This window comes from Sapajus apella, unplaced genomic scaffold, assembly GCF_009761245.1.
Source record: "Sapajus apella isolate SASKATOON/1434 unplaced genomic scaffold, GSC_monkey_1.0 scaffold266, whole genome shotgun sequence".
In the NCBI taxonomy this organism is placed as follows: domain Eukaryota; kingdom Metazoa; phylum Chordata; class Mammalia; order Primates; family Cebidae; genus Sapajus; species Sapajus apella.
The window spans coordinates 153473-161530 of record NW_022437206.1 but is presented as its reverse complement, the minus strand read 5'-3'; the positions used below and the strand labels follow the sequence as shown (position 1 = coordinate 161530).

General features: G+C 40.1%; 1 protein-coding gene and 1 pseudogene across 1 annotated transcript in view; both read right to left on the bottom strand.

The window, feature by feature from the left end:
- The window catches only part of LOC116545418 (zinc finger protein 254), a 56735-nt gene that overhangs the window by 10274 nt on the left and 38403 nt on the right, over nt 1–8058 (bottom strand). The window lies entirely within an intron of this gene.
- LOC116545419 lies at nt 1238–3352 on the bottom strand (annotated as a pseudogene).

The following is an 8058-nucleotide window of genomic DNA, read 5'->3' as shown; positions in this document are numbered from 1 at the left end:
TGCATAAGTATGTCAATACACAATATAATTTTAATATTAATAACTGAAAAATATAGACATGTAATTTTTATAGTCAATTTAAGTTGTCATGCGATTAAAATATATTGTTTTATTTTAAAATGTTACATGTAAACTCCAAACAAAACAAAGAGTGACAAAGTTTCACTCTTGTTGCCCAGGTTGAAGTGCAATGGCAGATCTCAGCTCACTGCAGTCTCCACCTCCTGGGGTCAAGCAATTCTCCTGCCTCAGCCTCCCATGTAGCTGGGATTACAGGCATGCACCACCGCACCTGCCTAATTTTATATTTGTAGTAGAGACAAGGTTTCACCATGTTAGTCAGTGTGGTCTTAAACTCCTGACCTCAGTTGATCCATCTGCCTTGGCCTTCCAAAGTGCTAGGATTACAAGTGTGAGTCACCGTACCCAGCTGTAAACTTTACTTTTTAAGATGAGATGGTTTGGCTGAGTCCCAACTCAAGTCACATCTTTAATTCCCACATATTCTGGGAGGGACGTTGTAGAAGGTAATTGAATCATGGGGGCAGGTCTTTTCTGTGCTGTTCTCATGATAGTGAATAAGTCTCATGAAATCTGATGGCTTTATAACAGAATTTTTGTGCACAAACTTCCTGTCTCTTGTCTGCCATCATGTAAGTCATACCTTTCACCTTCCACCATGATTGTGAAGTCTCCTGAGTCACATGAAACTGTAAGTCCAATAAGCCTCTTTCTTTTGTAAACTGCCCAGTCTCAGGTATGCATTTATCAGCAGTATGAAAACATACTAATACAGAAGATGATTATGAAGATAATATTTATAGAAATATGCAAAACAATTTAAAAAATAATTGAAGCACATCACTACACAATTAAAATAAAATTTAAGGAAATAAAACAGTACATAAGAAAAAACATACCATCCAGGAACACATAAAACAATAAACTAGTGACTTTATTTTTTTTGACATTTTAATTGGAGCAGAAATAAACTAAATACTTTATTTCTAAGCAAAAACAGAGCTCCAGCATAAATCCTGTTTGAGAAAATTCACAATACATTTTAGAAATCCAATGGATACATTCAAAATGTTATCTTATAAATATCAAGGTCAGGTCTACCCCAAATCTCAGAATCTGATTTAAACATAAGGTGCCAAAAAACTGCTAGGGCTGTTTTTTGGTGGTTATTAACAATACTTAATATTTAAACAATACAGTCACACTGATTTACATCCAGTTGCAGAGATCTACAATTTATTATTACTTTCACTGTTAGAGCTAGAGGGTAATTTTTTCAAAGATGGCACTCAACTCCGCTTACTTACCTGTCAACAAATACAGAACTCAACTGTTAGCCATAAGCACTTCACAAAAAAACTCAGGAGACTATGCAGGAGACAATGACATAGCTTAGCCAGACTCTGAAAGATACATTATTTTGATTCATACTTGTACAGAGAACAGTCATATCTGCATGACGTAAGGTTCTCTAAACACAGCTGTTTTGTGTTTTAGACCTCTAGAGTGTGCCAGTTTACCACATGGAGGAGGAATCAAGGGATGTGCTCCTTCTAAACAACCAAGGGCAAGTGGGGTGGGGGTGGCTGCGGGAACGCCCTGGGCAGAAGAGCTGCCTCAGGTTTTTGTGGCAATGAAAACTACTTGTTGCAATTAAGGCATACCTAGGGTTTATCTAGTTTGAAGTTCAAAACAAAGGAGAGAATTATTTCTTGCCTTGAGCTTTTCACAAAGCAGTATGCGCATCTCATAATCAAATCTTAAGTAGTACAAAGAGATAATCAATTATCTAAAAATGTAATTTACATACATGTTGGCCTGGATTAAAAAGAAAAAAGTTTACATAAAGAAAAGACTTTAGTGCTGTATGACTTATATAACTAAAAACAAACCAGGAAGCTTTTATTAAAAGCTCAAGGATAAAACTGAACATTGGCTGGCCACTGAACTCCACATCTGATAATAATTACTGACAGTTTAAAAATGTATATCCAAAATATAACCTCAGGAGGACCAGGTTTATTTATGACAGAGCAGCTCAAAATGTTGAGAGGCATCATTTGTTTAGATATGAGGGGTTATTCTCCAAGTTTATTTATTTAGGAGGGGAAAGTGATTATAGAAAAATTCTTGAAATAAATTGTCAATGAGTTGCAGATTCTAACAATACTCCACATCATCTTAGATTTTTAAGTGCGTAGTTTCAGAGCTTAAACAAATTCTGTCAAAGAGCTATTCAATATACTTAATCACTTTAACTTTCCATGAAAACCAAATAAAAATCACATCTGAATGATTTACTTCTATGCTTTTTTATCTGATTGTATACATATAATGTGCTACACATCCAAGTACAAGAGGCAGTTATCTTCTCTGAGAGGTGCAAGAGTGTTCTTCCATGAATGCCCTCTAATAGTGAAACCAGCAATTTTTATATATGTATTCATGTGCATATAGATGTACTTCAAAAAACAAAGCATCATCTCTTCGTCCATTGTTAACTTAATGGTAAGAATGTGGGCCACCAGGGGCCACCAGGCATCGGTGGAGCACCAGAAGTTCCTGAAGGCACTTGGAAAGGATTATTAGGAGTAGGATAGAGTCCTGGTGTAGGATAAGATCCTGTAGGGGCAGGATAAGGAGCTGGTGGTCCCCAGGCTCCTGATGAAACAGTGTTCCATGGAACGGGTGGTACTGCCCAGGGACTTGGGGAGGAGGAAGAGCCAGATATCGTCCTGGAGATGGATATGGCATATTAGGGGTAGGATACTGCCTTCCCATTCCTGGTGCCCAAGGTCCAGAAGACATGGATTCTCATGGACCTAAAGGACCAGCTACAGCTGGATGTGTGGGTGCACCATATGGTCTAGGTAGCTCCGGAAAGGGCATATTTGATGTAGGATGTGGCCCTATGGGGCCAGGGCCTGACACACTTGGGGCTGGATAAGGACCATCAGGTTGGGGCGGTGGGGGGGAGGCTGTGATGGTCCAGAAGGAGGAAAGGGTGTTGGGGGTCCTGGAGTTGGTTTGGTGGGAGGCACAGAGGGATACATTCCCATTGGTGCTGGTGCAAAGGGTGTTGCATGTGGTGGGAGTCCAGATGGCACAGAAGGTGGAGCACTCGGATTATTCCAAGGGTTGGAGCCTGGCCAGCCTTGAGGAGGCTGGCCAGGTTTTGTATTGCTCACAGCAAAAGTTTTGGCAGGGGAGTGTTCAGGTAGTACATCTGCCAACGAAAATTCATCAGACATTTTCCCAGCAAGATCCAAGACTGCAGTAGAGTCTAGATGCAGTGATGGGTCCGAGGGACTGGACCCTGAAGAAGCGGGCACACCCTGACTGATGGCAGCGAGAGCAGCAGCAGCAACAGCACCAGCAAGGCGCAGCTCCTCCTGGCGCCCATAATTTTATTTTTAAGAAATAATTTTAAATATAAATTGGTTAAACTACTTAATAAAAAGAAATGGAGGATGGGTGCAGTGGCTCACACCTGTAATCCCAGCACTTTGAGACGTCGAAGAGGGCAGACCACCAGAGGTCAGGAGTTCGAGACTAGCCTGGTCAACATGGTGAAACCTCTACTCTACTAAAAACACAAAAATTAGCTGGGCATGGTTGTGAGTGCCTGTGGCTGCCGGTAATCCCACCTACTCCAGAGACTGAGGCAGGAGAATCACTTGAACCTGGGAGGCGGATGTTGCAGTGAGCCAAGAGCACAACATTGCACTCCAGCCTGGGTGACAAGAGCAAAACTTAGTCTCAAAAAAAAAAAAAGAAAGAAATAAAGAATGAATGAAAAAGAAATGTAATCTCAGGACTTTGGGAGGCTAAGGTGGACTAATTACTGGATCTCAATTACTGGATTTCAAAAGATTATAGGCGTGATGCTACATACTCATAACCCAGCTACCTGAGAGGCTGAAATGAAAGAACCTTCTGAGTTTGGGAGGTTGAGGCTGCAGTAAGCCATGATCTCAACACTGCAAACCAGCTTGGTTGACAGAGTGCGACCTATCTCAAAAATAAATGAACAAATAAATAAATAAAATTATTTTTTAAAATAATAAAATTATTCAGCGGCTTAAGAAAAAAGCAAACAATATGCTTCCTAAAAGAGTCTCACTTAAGCACTGAGTCCAATAGGCTAAAAACCACAGATTGGGAAAAAAAAAACTGTATTTTTTGAAAATAGTAGCTACAATAGGATACCAGACATAATTTAAGTCAAGTGCTAATGTGAGACAAACATTGATATTATATACTGCTAAAATGAGTTTATTTACCACAAATCTGTAGCTATTATATCTATCTACCTATCTATCTATCTATATCGATCTGTATAACATCAGGGCTCCAAAATACATAAAGCAAATATTGACAAAAGTAAAGCAAGAAATACATAGCAACATAAAATTTTAGACATCAAGACACCATTTTCAACAATAAATATTCAGGTAAAAAATCAATAAGAAAAAAGAAAACCTAGATATTACAGACTGTATTAATTATTTTGCACATAGAGGAATACCTGAGAGTGGATAATTTATAAAGAAATCAAGTGTATTTGGCTCACAGTTCAGCAGACTATACAAAAACTGTGTACCAGCATCTGCTTCCGGTGAGAGTGTTAGCAAGCTTACAATCATGGTTGAAAGTGAAGCGTAACTGTACATATCACATAAGAGACACAGCAAATATGAGGTGAAGAAGACAGGTTCTTATAATAAACCAGCTTTCATTTGAATTAATGGAGTGTAAACATTTTGATTACCAAGAAGATAGTGCCAAGCTGTTTATGAGGACTTTGCCCCCCATGACCCGAACATCTCTCAGTAGATTCCACATCCAACATTAAGGATTACATTACAGCATAAGGTTTGGAGAACACAAACATGAAAACCATACTATAAACCAACAAGGTTTAACTGACATACAAAACATTATGTCAAAAGCAAGAGAATACAAAATGGTCTTCTTTGCACTTGGTGTACTGTGTTAGGACACATACTAAGTCTTATTAAATATAGAAATGGCAGCTGGGTTGTGTAGCTCATGCCTCCAATCCCAACACTTAGAGAGACCAAGGTGAATCACTTGGAGTTAAAAGTTTGAGGCCAGCCTGGGCAACATAGTGAGACACTATCCCTAAAATTAATCAAAGAATAGGCCCAGCTACTTGAGACACTGAGGTGGTAAGATCACTTGAGACCAATAGGTCGAGGCTGCAGTGAGCCAAAATCAGGCCAGTACACTCTGGCTGGGTGACAGAGTAAGATCATGTCTCCAAACAAAAACAACAAATATAACAACAACAACAAATAAATTTAAGACGACCAAAGTGAGCCAAGATTGTGCATTGCACTCCAGCCTCGGCAACAAGAGCAACACTCCACCTCAAAAAAAAAACAAGAAGGAAAAAAAGAAAATGAGCTAAGAAAGAATATATACAAGATAAGCTATAACCAATATTGGGGTCAGATGTGTAGATATAAACATACACATATGTATAATCTGACTGTGATAGACATATGACTCATTTATCTTTTAATTAAACCCAACATTCACTTAAAGTATACAAACAGAATTGCAAATTGTCTAAAATTCTAATACGTAAGTAAAACTACAAACACAACAAACTGATATTAAGAAACTTACACTAAAAAGACACACTAATATAGAACTTCAAGACAATAATGAACGAACTTCAAGACAATAATGAGTAAGAAATGTTTCCTTATAAAATCTAGATGGCAACATTAATTTACATTAACAAATAATTTGTCCAGTTAACAGCATTGTTTGACATTAACTGCATTCAGGGACGGCAGGCATTTTAAATTACTAGTATCTATTGTATGGCAATAAAATTTCAAAGAAAATGCAGTACAATCATAAATAGGAGATGCTAGTGAGAACTTTTTACTAGATAAGCATTTAAAAGAAAATAGTGGGGGGCGCAGGAGGTGGATCCAAGATGGTCAAATAGGAACAGCTCTGGAGTGCAGTTTCCAGCAAGAACAAAACAGAGAGTGAGTGATCACCACATTTCCAAATGAGTTATTACTGCCCATAGACCAGGAGATTCCCAGGCTGAAAAGCGTCAGGAGTTTCCAGCACAGCTGTTTCAGCCAGCGCAGCAGGTCTCCACACAAAAACTCACACAAATCTGGGTGGCCATTTCAACTGGCACCTGGAATGCCTGGGAGACAGAGCCACCCATCCAACTGAAAAAACAGGGGCTCAAACAGGGAGCTAGGTGATCTGGCTCACCAGGTCCGACTCCCACAAAGACCAGAAATTTGAAATGCTCTACATTGAGAGTTTTGCAGCAAGAGCAGCTGGCCCAGGGACAGTCCAGCTCTGTGGGGGGGAAGGGCGTCCACCATCACTGAGGCAGTCCACCACTACCAAGGAAATGCGTCATTACTGAGGTGGTTTGCCATTACTGAGGCAGACCACCATTACCGAGGCAGTTCTAACTATACCTCTATAAACAAAACCACAAGGAAGTTCACACAGCAGCTGGGCAGAGCCCACAACAGCTCAGCAACACCTCTGCTGGCAGACTGTGACTAGGCTACCTCCTTGCTGGGCTAGGCAGCTCTGAAAAAAGGCAGGAGTACATCAGGAACTTATAAATAAAGCCCCACCTTCCCAGGACAGAGCACCTGGGAAAAAAGGCGATTATGAGTTCTGCTGCAGCAGACATAAACTCACCTGCCCTGCAGCTCTGAATGGAACAATGGAGCTCCCAGTTCAGCACCTGAGCTCCTATAAGGGACAGACTGTCTCCTCAAGCAGCTCCCTGACCCCTATATATACAAAGAGACACCTCATAAAGGAGAGCTCACGCTGACATCTGGCGGGTATCCTTCTGGGACAAAGCTAACAGAAGAAGAAACTGGCAGCAACCCTCACTGTTCTGCAGCTGCCACAGGTGATCCCCAGGCAAGCAGGTTCTGGAGAGGACCTCCAGCAGTCCTACAGCAGAGGGGCCTGTTAGAAAGAAAACTAAAAAACAGAAAGAAATAACTACACCATCGACAAAAAGGACGTCCACTCAAAGACCCCATCTGACAGTCACCAACTACAAAGACCACAGGCAGATAAATCAAAGATGGGAAGAAACAAGTGCAAAAAGGATGAAAACACCCAAAACCAGAATGCCTCTCCTCCTCCAAGGGATCACAACTCCTCACCAGCAAGGGAACAAAGCTGGATGGAGAATGAGTCTAATGAATTGACAGAAACAGGCTTCAGAAGGTGGATAAAAACAAACTTCTCTGAGCTAAAACAACATGTTCTAACCCAATGCAAAGAAACTAAGAACCTTGAAAAAAGGTTTGACGAAATGCTAATGAGAATAAACAGCTTAGAGAAGAACATAAATAACTTGATGGAACTGAAAAACACAGCATGAGAACTTTGCAAAGCATACACAAGTTTCATGGCCGAATCAACCATGCAGAAGAAAGGATATAAGAGACTGAAGATCAAATCAATGAAATAAAATGAGAAGGCAAGATTAGAGGAAAAACGAGTGAAAAGAACAAAGTCTAAAAAAATATGGGATTATGTGAAAGACGTAATCTACATTTGATAGGTGTACCTGAATGTGATGGAGAGAATGAATCCAAGCTGGAAAACACTCTTCAGGATATTATCCAGAAAAACTTCCCCAACCTAGCAAGACAGGCTGATATTCAAGTCCAGGAAATACAGAGAACACCACAAAGACATTCTTCAAGAAGAGCAACCCCAAGGCACATGATCATCTGATTGACCAGGGTTGAAATGAAGGAAAAAATGCTAAGGGCAACAAGAGAGAAAGGTAGGGTTACACACAAAGGGAAGTCCATCAGACTCACAGAAGATCTCTTGGCAGAAACCCTACAAGCCAGAATAGAGTGAGGGCCAATATTCACCATCTTTAAAGAAAAGAATTTTCAACCTAGAATTTCATATCCAGCCAAACTTCATAAGCTTCATAAGGGAAGGAAAAATAAAATCTTTTACAAACAAGCAATTGCTGAGAGA